Source organism: Sciurus vulgaris (assembly GCF_902686455.1).
Source record: "Sciurus vulgaris genome assembly, chromosome: 5".
Taxonomy (NCBI): Eukaryota; Metazoa; Chordata; class Mammalia; order Rodentia; family Sciuridae; genus Sciurus; species Sciurus vulgaris.
In genome coordinates, this window is record NC_136465.1 from 171505956 (window position 1) to 171517385 (window position 11430).

An 11430-nucleotide genomic window follows, 5' to 3' on the forward strand; every position below is an offset into this window, starting at 1 on the left:
GGGTCCCTGTGCGGGCAGACAGCCTCGGAGCTCCAGTTCCTCTCCAAATATGCCAACCAGAGTACGAGGCTTGAACACCCTCCCTTCCCGCAGCCCTGGAGGCCTCCCCGACCAAGTACCCTCCCAGGGTCACCGCCACCGCACAGGGCACGGATGCCTCCCCCACTCACTCAGCAGTGCCAGGCGCCAGCACACCCACCCGGGCGCGCACGATCCCACTTGCAAGGGGCCTGCACCCCCCGCCCCTCTCCGCCGGCCACCCCCACGGGCAGGTCCGATTACACTCCAGACGCGGCCCCCGCCACGTTGGCGTGGAGGGGGAGCGGGCACACCCACGGGCCGTCCGCGACCCACGGGCGGGGAGGGGGCGCAGAGCGGGACCGGCCGGCCGCGGACGCTCCCTCCCTCCCCGGCCGGGCCAGCGGCCTCCGTCCCCTCCTCTCCCGTCCCCTCCCCGGGACCGGAGGACGACGCGCCCGCGGGGCGCCCCCCGCACCGGCCTCTCCGGAACCCAGCAGCCCCCCGCCCCCGGGAGTCCGCGGCCGCCCCCTCCGGCGCGAGGCTGGCCGGGCGGGGTACCTCAGGAGCCCATGGCGGTGGCGTGTGCGGACGACGCGCGGCGGCCGGGCTCTGCGGACGGGGCGGGCGGGCAGCGCCGCAGCCCCGAGTGTCGGCCGCCGCCGGCGCGTCCCGAGCCCCGCGGAGTGCCGCCGCGGCGCGCCTGCGCACTGGGCGCGCGGCCGGGAGGGCGGGGCGGCGAGCGCGGCTGAGGTCACCCTCCCGGCCTTAAAGGGGCCGCACCGCGAAGTCCCGCGCGCCGCTCGCGCAGAGGGGCTGACCTGGTTCTGCTGCGGCTCTTGAACCCACACGCGTCCGCGCAACTCCACCCACCACGGCCCTGCCTGGGGCGCCAGGACAGAGTCACCGGCTAAAAACTCTGTCGCTGACTCTCGGTGGCTTTCTAGCGCCGCTTCACTTCTATTAACCCTAATTTCTTCCAATTGAGCGTGTTTTGAAGGTGAATCTAACTACAGTGGTTATTCGTTGCGTGAAAGATGCGTGTGGACGTGTACCGAGGCATGAACGTATACCGAGTGCTGGGTGCAGTTCCACGAAACGAATCGGCAGAGCACAGAAAGGATTTCTCTTCCCATTTTACTGAGCTGCGCTTCGTTCCTGCCCCTCCTCGCTCTAGGCAACCCAGCTAGCCACGCTGCAGGTATCATCATTCCAGCCGCCTGACCCGTTTCTGTTTGCTGGGTCCTCATCTTTACTCAGTAACGGAAAAGCATAAAATGCAATCAAGAAAAAAATAATTTTTTAAAAAAGGCCATCAAGTTCAATGTCGATGTGCTCAAGAGTCCCAAATTTATATTTCCAGCTCAGTCTCCCCCAACTACCTACTGACATCTCTTGCTTGGAGGTTCAAGGCCACTCCCCCCCCCACCCCCGCCCCCTCTACACACATGCAAATCTGCCCACTCTCTGCCTTCGCCATCACCCCCATCAGCTGTGGGCAACTCCATCCTACAGTCCCTGGGTCAGAACTCCTTTGGTTTGTGTGGGTACTGGTTTTTGAACCCAGAGGCCATCCAACACGGAGCCACACGCCAACACTTTTTATTTTGAGACAGTATCTGACTACATTGCCAAAGCTGAGTTCAAACTTTCAATCCTCCTGCCTCGGTCTCCTAAGTTATTGGGATTATGACATGTGCCACCATGCCCCAGCTGGAATCATACTTGTATTCCCTCTCCTGCCCCTATCCATGTAGGCAGGCAGGAAATTCTGTTGGTTTTATCTGCAAAATATAGGTAGGCCCTGACCTGCTTGGCCCACTCCCACCCCTGGTCTACCCAGGATTCTTGCAAGTTTCTCCTAACCCATATTCCTTCGTCCAGTCTTGCTCTGTCTGTCTCTGTCAATGTGGGAATCAGAGGAATTATTCTGAAACCCAAGACAATGGTAGAGCATTTTCCTAGCATGTGCAAGGCCCTGGGTTTAATCCACAGCACAGCAAAATAAATTATAAATAAATCCTAGGTCAAATATAGCATTTTCCTCAAAATCTTCCACTGGCTCCCCTTTTTGGGGGGCAGCGGGGAGAACTGCAGATTGAACCCAGGGCCTCACATATGCCAGGCAAATGCTCTACCCCTGAGCTACACCCACAGCCCTTTAATTTTTTATTTTGGGACAGGGTCTCACTCGAACTTGTGAACCTCCTGCCTCAGCCTCCTGAGTTGACTGGGATTACAGGTGTACATCAGCACAGCCAGCTCTCATTTCATTCTAAGTAAAAGCAGGGGCCCTTACAAGTCCCCACAAGGGCTAGATGGGCCATCCTCCCTGCCCCCATGCCTGACCTCCTCTCCTACTCCCTTGTCCTCCGCACCACCCCTTGCTCTTTCTGGAACTAGCTGAACTCATTTGGCTTCAAGTCCTCTGCACTGGCTGTTCCCTAACACTGTTCCCCAGATACCGAATGACCCCCTCACTCTCCAAGGGTTTGCTCGGTTGTCCCCCACCTTGGTAAAGTTGCAAACCCCTCACAGGCATCCCTGTACCCCTTTCACTGTGCTCTATTTTCCAGTAACATTTCATTTCTGTCACATTAGTCTGCCTTTTTTTCTCTCTGTCTCCTTCCAGGAGAATATGAATGCTAGGAAGACACAGCTTTTTCATCCTTTCCGTTTCCCTATGGAACCCCAGTCCTTTGCACAGCAGTTAATAGCAAGCACGAGTGCAGAATGTATTGGTAGCATGAACAAATATCCTATGGTTAGCAAAGTCCTTCTAGAAAAATTCCTTCCCAGCCCAGTTTTGAAGTCCCTCGGGGCTCAGGACCAGACTTATCAACTACATTGTAATCATTTGTTAATGACATCCCAGTTCTCCCTCCCTCCACAAGGACAAAGTCCTTGTCCCAACCATGGCCATATCTAGCATGGTTAGAATCCACACGCAATCTGACGTCCAGAGTCCTCTCCAGAGTCTTCAGGCCGAGGCACGCCCAGATTGCAGGGTCTCAGTCCCTGCTCCTCAAGGGCACTCACAGTCCCGATTTACAGAGCCCCAAGGCTGGTGGGGCAGAGCCAGGTGGTGGGTATTTTTAGGCATGGGTTTTCAGAAAGGGGTTCAAAGACAGAAAGTCACCTGTGCTGGTGACATGGCAGATCAGCAGGTGGTCCTGGGAACTTCCCTTGGTTGCTCCTTTTTGGAGATACAAGCCTCCTTCATCAGTTCTTTGCTCAGGATTTCCAAAATGAAGATGAACATTCGCCCCTGGCCTTCTGTGTAGAAGGGCCCCTCTGTCCCTCCTATTCAAGCTCAGAGCTCTCCCCTTATCTCTGTCCTGTCTCCTCTCCCGGCCCATGTGCGGTTTCGGCCACCGTATCTTCTGGACAATTATGACAGTTTCCCAGCCCACCGGACTCCTTCATCTCTGCCCACCAGCTGATGAAGAAAGAAAGCCTTCCCTCACCTCCAGCTCCACCCTCCCACCTGGGAAACAGCTGGATCCCTCTGAGGACCAATGCGACTTACCTTCTGGTTCTGCTCTTTTTTCTTTTCTTTTCTTTTCCTCTTTTTTTTTTTTTTTTTTTTTTTCCCCAGCGCTGGAGCTTGAACCCAGGGCCTCTCACATGCTAGGAAAACACTGAGCTACATCCCCAGTCCCTTTATTTTTTTATTTTTATTTATTTATTTATTTTTGCGGTGCTGGGGATTGAACCCAGGGCCTTGTGCTTTGCGAGTCAGGCACTCTACCAACTGAGCCATATCCCCAGCCCTCCCTTTTATTTTTATTATGAGACAATAAATTGCTGGGACTGACTTCAAACTTGGGATCCTCTTGCCTAGCCTCCTCGGTAGCTGGAATTACAGGTGTGTGCCACCACGCCCAACTCCCCATTCCGTTTAAATTGGTTTCTCCCTAACAAATAAATAAATAAATAAAAATAGACTGAAAATAACCTGAAAATCACTGAACAATGATGAAATAAATTGTGGTAGACCCATACATGGAATTTTATGTAGATATTAAAATAGTCTCTTTACACATACTTATGGGGGAAATGATTAGGAACAATATTAGGTAAAAAAAGGTAGTAAAACATTTGTATTATAGCTGGTCTGAACTCTATACAAAATGCCTAGAGGAAATATTGGAAGGAAAGCTAACAAATGGTGTATTAATGGGTCCCTTTTTTTTTTTTTTTTTTTTTTGTATCTGGGTTTGAACGCAGGGGCGCTTAACCACTGAGCTACATCCCAGCCCTATTTCTGTATTTATTTAGAGACAGGGTCTCTCTGAGTTGCTTAGGGCCTTGCTAAGTTGTGGAGGTTGGCCTTTGGACAGTCCACCTGCCTCAACCTCCCAAGCCTCTGGGATTACAGGTGTGCACTACCACACCTGGCTTCAAGGGATCCTCTTTAAGTCGCAGGGCTATGAACAACAATTACTTCCTTCTTATTTTGATTCTTTGTATTTTCCAAAATTTTTTGCAAAACCACGTCATATTTTAAAGCTAAGAAAAGTTCTTGAAAGAAATGACGTATCTACCATTCCTTGTTTTATTCTCACTACGTCATAATTCATCAGAATACATCTGCCGCCCCCAGATACACCGGGGTTGGGACTCTGCGGAGTAGGGACTCAGGTGGGATTTCTCTGTGTCCTCCCAAGGCTGGCTCCAGTAAATATGCACAGACAAAAAGCCTGCCCCTGGGCTGGGTGCCAGGTGTGGAAGGGGTATCTGGCCTGCCTTCCCGAAATTGCTGACTGGTGACGGTTCCACATGGGGGAGGCAGAAGGGAGGCCAAAGTCAAGCCATCAGCTTTCCTTCATTGCAAGTCCACACCTAGCCTCTGGTGGAGCATGGAGGGAAGCACAGAGGCCTCGGGAAGGCAGGTTCATGAGCGGCCCAGGGCCCAGAGCACTCCAGACTCATTTACCTGCAGCCTCAGTGTCTCCCACATGCCCCCCAGGATGCTGCAGGGGACCTGGCTGGGTGTTCCAGCCAGGAGGTGATGGGATAGCAAGAGCACAGGCCCTGCCATTTTCCTTCCCTGCGGCGTGACCTCAGTCGTGTGACTGCCTCTGAGTCTCGGCTTTCCCATCAATAAGTAAATGGATTATAAGAATGACTTACCTGGCAGGATTGTCCTGATAAATATCTATGAAAATATTGACTGACAATCATGCGGTTGTCTACACAGAAGCCTCAACCAACATCTGAATTAAACCTTTTCGGTTGCAATGGACTAAAATCAAAGTCAAGCTAGGTGAGGTGGTGCACGCCTATAATCCCAGCTACTCAGGAGGCTGAGGCAGGAAGATGACAAGTTGGAGGCTAGCCTCAGCAACTTGGTGAGATCCTGTCTCAAAATAAAAAATAAGAAGGGCTGGGGATGTAGCCTAGTGGTAAAGTGCCCTTGCGTTCAAACCCCAGTACTAATAAAATAAAATTCAAACTAAGTTAAAGGAAGAGAATTTTGGGGTTCACTTAATTAGGAAGTTTGAGGCAAGGAGAGCTAGATTGAAGTCTCACACAGGGTCTCTGGGATGCCATTTCCTTCCCCATTTTTTGCTCATGCTCCCTGCACCCCACCCCCTGTGTGTGTGTGTGTGTGTGTGTGTGTGTGTGTGTGTGTGTGTGTGTTTGGCTTCCTTACCAGTTGTCCTTTCACCTCAGTGGCAGAGAGAGTATCTTTCCCAAGAATTCTAAAGTTTGCCCCAGGATTGCCTCTGATCAGCCAGCCTGGGTCACCTTCCCATCCCTGAACCAGTCATTGTAGTGAGGAAGTGCAGAGCATCTATTGGTGGGGCCGAGACCACGGCCCCATCTTCGGATTCAGAGGGTGGAATCATCGGGTCTCAGGAGGCCGAGTCCCTGCAGGAAACTAACGCACCAGGACTGGAGGAGCTGAGAAGGGTGCTGGGGAGGGGAGCGTCAGATGCTCTTGTAGCTTAGGGAGCACAAGTGGCTTTCTCAGGAACAGCCACAAAGGAAGATGGGGGGCAGGGCTGAGGTGGGACCTCAGCCAAAGCAGAAATGGAGGGAACAAGGACAGAGCCATCAATATGGGGTGGCTCTTTGGAGGTCTACTGTAGTCTGTGCAGTGACCAAACCGCCGGGTTCAAATTCCAGACCCTCCCTCCCCACAGGCAGTGAGACCTTGGGCAAGTCTGCGAGCCTCACTAAGCCTCTGATTCCTCATCTGTAAGATGGAGCCGATACCAGAACTATCCTTTCAGGGCTGGTGTGGGGATTGGATTAAATGAAATACCACCGGGAAGCCTGGTAGCACGGGGCCTGGCGCGCTGCGAGCACTTCAGTACGCCTTTCTGGGCCGGGGTGTATCTCAGTGGTGGAGCGTTCCTGCACGCTCTAGGCGCTGGCTCAATCTCCACACTGCAAACAGCAAAACAAGTGTTGTTTGTGATGTCTACAGTAATAAGCAGAATAAGGAAGCGCTTCCGAAGTTCCTGTATATGAGTAAAAACATAAATAGGCTCCATGGACCAATTTTTTTTTTTGGGGGGGTGGGTACCAGGCTTGAACCCAGGGGTGCTTAACCACTGAGCCACATTCCCAGCCTTTTTTGTTTTTTTAGTTTGAGACAGGGTTTACTTAAGTTGCTTAGGGCCTCCCTAAGATTGCCGTGATTGGCTTTGAACTTGTGATCCTCCTGCCTCAGCCTCCCAAGCCTCTGGGATTACAGGCATGCACCACTACACTCAGCTCCACCAACCAGTTTTGAAGCAGAGCGACCCCAGACACCGCTCCAGTGATTCCGTTTCCATCAGCCCCTTTCTAGTCGAACACCAAGGGCCTGAGGCTGCAATGCCACCTGACACTCTTCCTCACTCTGACCTCCATCCCTTTCCTTTTCCTAAGTTCCTACCCCTCCTTCACGTCCCTGAAAAAGCTTCAGTTTTCCCAGGTATGTTGTTAAGAGGAAGAAAGAAAATCTCCCACACAGTAAGACACATTGACTGTCTCATCTATGCAAATATATGTATATCTATTTACATGTGGGTGTGTGGGTAAAGGGGTAGGGAATTTCTAGAAGTCCAGAGAGTCCTTTTTGTGTCTCCAAACCTGATGTACAGGGGCTGGCAGGAGTGTCTTCAGTATCTTCATCGCGACTGCGGTTGACTGAGTGCTTACCTGTGGAAGGCAAAGGACAAAGCCCTTTGTCAACTCAGCAAGCAACAGTGACTGCGGACTGCCACACAGCAGATGAGGAAACTGAGGCGTGGGAAGGCAGTGCTACTTGGCAATGCCACTGCAGCAGCCCGGCACAGAGCAGGCCCCCTGGATGTTTGTTAACTGAGTCAGGACCCACTCCCACCCGCTCTGGTGGGAATCAGCCAGCAAGAAGAAATGACTGCCACACAGCCCTTCCGGAGAGCAGTGATGTTCAGCAAGCAGAACTAGAACATTCCTGGGGGCACTACCTGGGGCATGGGAGTGAGTCAGAGATGTGGCCCGAGATGACGGACAGGTGGATGTGAGAAGATCCTGAGCAGAGACCCAGGAGGGAAGAAACCTCTCTCCGTCTCGCCGCACTCACCTGTACCTCCGAGGCCGGTGAGGTGGGTCCCCACTCAAACGTATTTTGCCAAAACAAACAGAAACGCTAACAAAGCAGGCCACAGAGGAGGGTTTACTGCCAGTGTCCTTGGAATCATTAGGAACAGGTTTCAGTTTCTTTACAAATTCCCAGCTGCTGCCAAGCATCTGGAACACTGTCATCAGTCCAGGGAGGTACCCTGCGGGTCAGGCACCTGGGACCGCAGTCTGGGTTTTCTCCAGGATTTAATGGGGGACAGAGAACCAGAGACCTGGGTGTCCCGTGTCTAGGGCTGCAGGGACATGTTAGGCCTCCTGCCTGCCCTGGGTAAACCTGGATGCGGTGCTTCAAAGGGAGGGTGGGGTACACCTTAATCACAGGTGCTTTGAAGGTGCTGGGATGAAAGCATTAGGAGGTATAATTACCTGAGAAAGTTCTCCAAAGGTCTAGGAGTTGCACGGCTGCTGTCTGCCAGGCGTCCACCATGGGGGGCTCCAGGGAGGCCTCCTTAAAGGGGCAGTGCTCTTCCCTGAGCCCCACGACTGAGCCTTCTGTTCTGCTCACCCCAGCAGCTGCCTGGGCACCTTCCCATCCCACCAGCTCCTCCCGCGTGGACAGCCCCACCTCAGGGAGGCTAAGTCCTGGCGGTGCAGCTTCCTGAATGTCAATAGATAACTAGACATGTTTGCATATGGGACGGGGACAGTTGAGAGGACAGAGGGGTGCTGTGGTGCCTCCATCTAGGGTGCCAGAGGGAGGAGAAGGAGAAGAGGCCGGCGCTTACTGTCCCCAGGGCTGTGTTCATCCTGCCCTAGACCCCTCCTCCTTCCCCAGCCCACCGGCAGGCAGGGAAAGGGGGTGTGAGTGAGAACCATTGATGTCCAAGGCCCGCAGCGTGAGGCTGGAGCTTGGGGTGTGTCCTCTCCTTGGAATGGCTGCGTGTGCTCCTGGGCCACCTGCGTTGTGGGCCCTGGGAAACAGGACACGGGGACACAGTACCCATGGCTTCAAGTAGTTCCATAGCTCTTTCCGAAATAGCGAGTGGATGGGAGGAGGGGTTGGGGGAAGGGAGGCTAAAGATATTGTAATGGAAAGCCTTCCCTCTTACCGCTGGGAGCGGTGGCCCATGACTTGGGACTGGAGGCTAAGGCAGCAAGATTGCAAGTTCAAGGCCAGCCTGGGCAACTTAGCAAGACCTTGTCTCAAAATAAAAATGAGAAAGGTCTGGGGATGTGGGTCAGTGGTAGAGCACTTGCCTAACAATCCCCAGACCCTGCTCCCCATGAGAAAAGCCGTCCCCAAAGTTCCCCCTTTGCTAGAGCTGCGCTGGAGTGACTGATCTACTACCCAGAGGCTCTGGGATGGAAAGGTCAAGGGCAGGAAAGGAAGAGGGGACGCCCCTGGCCAGTGATATGGGGAGGACAAGAGAAGCACAGGGAAGGGGCCCCCAGGCCTCTTGACCCTTATGACACCCTCCTAGCATCCACCCAGGAGAGCCTGGGCTCGGGCTTTCTTCCTGTCTCCCTTGAGTTCAGGCCTCCTTCTCTCCTGCTGTTCTGAATTTTGTCTGCACAAAACCTACAGAGAACACAGCAGTGGTCGGTGTGTGCGTGGTGGGTGCAGGGGTCCTGGGTAGAGAGGAGAACGCTGGGAAGAAGCAGGTTTGAAGTGTATAGTTACAGTTTTGCACACACTCACGAGCTACCTGTGCAGTGAAGGTCAAGAGCACGGGCAGTGGAGGTGAGTCTCTTCCACACCTCAGTGTCTCACCTATAAAATGGAGATCACACTGCACTCGCCTCCCTGGACTAGAGCAAAGCGTTGGACATGGTCTGGCCCAGACGAGCCCTCCCTGCCCTCAGCCCTGGGGCCATCTGTGATCTTATTAAGCCTGACAACTCTGGGAAGGACACACGATCAGCTCCAGTTTGCAGAAGAGGAAACTGAGACCCAGTGCCCAAGGTCCCGGAAGGGCTCCCCACCCCCACTGTGCCCAGCTCCACCTCAGCCTGGCACCTGGCCAACAGCCTGGCACTCACACAAGCCCAGTCAGTGAGTGTTTGTTGCATGAATGAAGATGAGTCACCAGGTGGCATGTTTGCTCTCTGGTCAGACCAAAATGTCCTGGTGATTGTTTGGCGTTAAGTAATAAACTCTGGGTGCAGCATGATGGTTGCTCCTCTGGTCTCAGCTTAATGTCACTTCCTTAATGTCAACTACCGCCCCCTCCCACATACGTGCTGAGGAAGCAAGAGAGGAAGGATAAACCGGAAACCAGTGAAAATGATGGGGAACGGGGATCCCCAGTGATGATTCTCTGATGATGTTTTTTGTATAGCGTGACTTTTGTATATGTAAACATCCCACGTCCAGAAGAATAAACCGAGTTGGGGTGAGTGCGTGGGAACGCATTAACTCCTTATTAAAACTGATGAAACAACCAGAGTATGTCGGGTTATTTTTGAGCACTGTACTCTGACAATACATCCAGGGTGAAATATATTTTTAAGGATCAAAAAATACTTTTTAATTCTTTACTCCATATTTTTGGCAGTAATCTTAAAATTGTTATTTTGAAATGTACATATACCATAGGATACAGCAAATAAGTAAACACATTTAGTGTTAATACAATTTTCACTGTTAAAGAAGTGAAAGATCAAGAGAAGAGATTAGCTCCTCAGATTTCTCCCTCAGGGCCAGGGTTGGTGACTTTCCACCGTGTGGACAGGCATCCAGCCCAGAAAGTTCCAAGGCAGGGAGTTGGAGCCGGGGCACTTTCTGCAGCATTCCCAGGGCCCCATTCAGCCAAGTGTGCTGAATGGAAAGCATTTCCTGGGTCAGCCAACTGACCACTGGCCTCCCATCTTCACCCAGCCCAGGCAGGTCTTCCTAACCACAGGGATTCTGGGGCCCACTGGCACTCCTTGGTTTTGGGTAACACCCCCTGATGGACCTGGTATCTGTGAACCTACCTTTGCCTCAACCTTGTACTTGGGGGAATGAGTTCTAGGCTCATGAGCCAGACTGAGGTCACCAGGTCTCCAAGTGCCAACACTGGAAGGAGTTTTGAACTATGCCCAAGGGGAGCCTCCCAGAGCCCTCCCCCAAGTGCCCAGGGCTGGCCTCTCAGCCAGATGTCTCTGCTATCTCTGGGCTCAAATAGTGGCTTTGGGGTTAATGAAAAGTAAACCGTGTTACTGGGCTTGGTGGCACACACCTGTAATCCCAGTGACTCAGGAGGCTGAGGCTGGAGGATCATGAGTTCAAAGCCAGCTTTGGCAAAAGCGAGGCGTTAAGCAACTCAGCGAGACCCTGTCTCTAAAAAAACACAAAACAGGGCTGGGGATGTGGTTCAGTGGTTGAGTGCCCTTGAGTTCAAATCCTGGTACCAAAAAACAAAATCCCAAAAAACAAAAAGCTGGGAATGCAGTTTTTTAGTACAGCACTGCTGGGCTCAATCCCCAGTACTGAAAAAAAAAAAAAAAAGTAAACTGTGTTGAATAAACAGTGTGTCGGGTAAACGCATTTTGATGGACATTCTTTTACATGTTGGTGAGACAAAGGCCTGCCAGGCCAAGGCTGCCCTTTAAGACTCAACTGAAGAACCTGCCCAGGCCCACCTGGGGCACCACCTGGACCCAACTCCGGGAACATCTCTCACAGAGCTCCAAGATCTCCGTTGGGACACCCACTGTGGGGCAGGTGACCCAGGTTCAAATCCTGCTCTCCTACCGGAGCTCTGACTCTGGGCAAGCCATGCTACCAGGGACTGCCTCTAGCTGGAAGGCAGGGCCAGAAAGAGGTCCCAGCTCACAGAACTCCTGTGGGGACAGCGATGTGGCAAG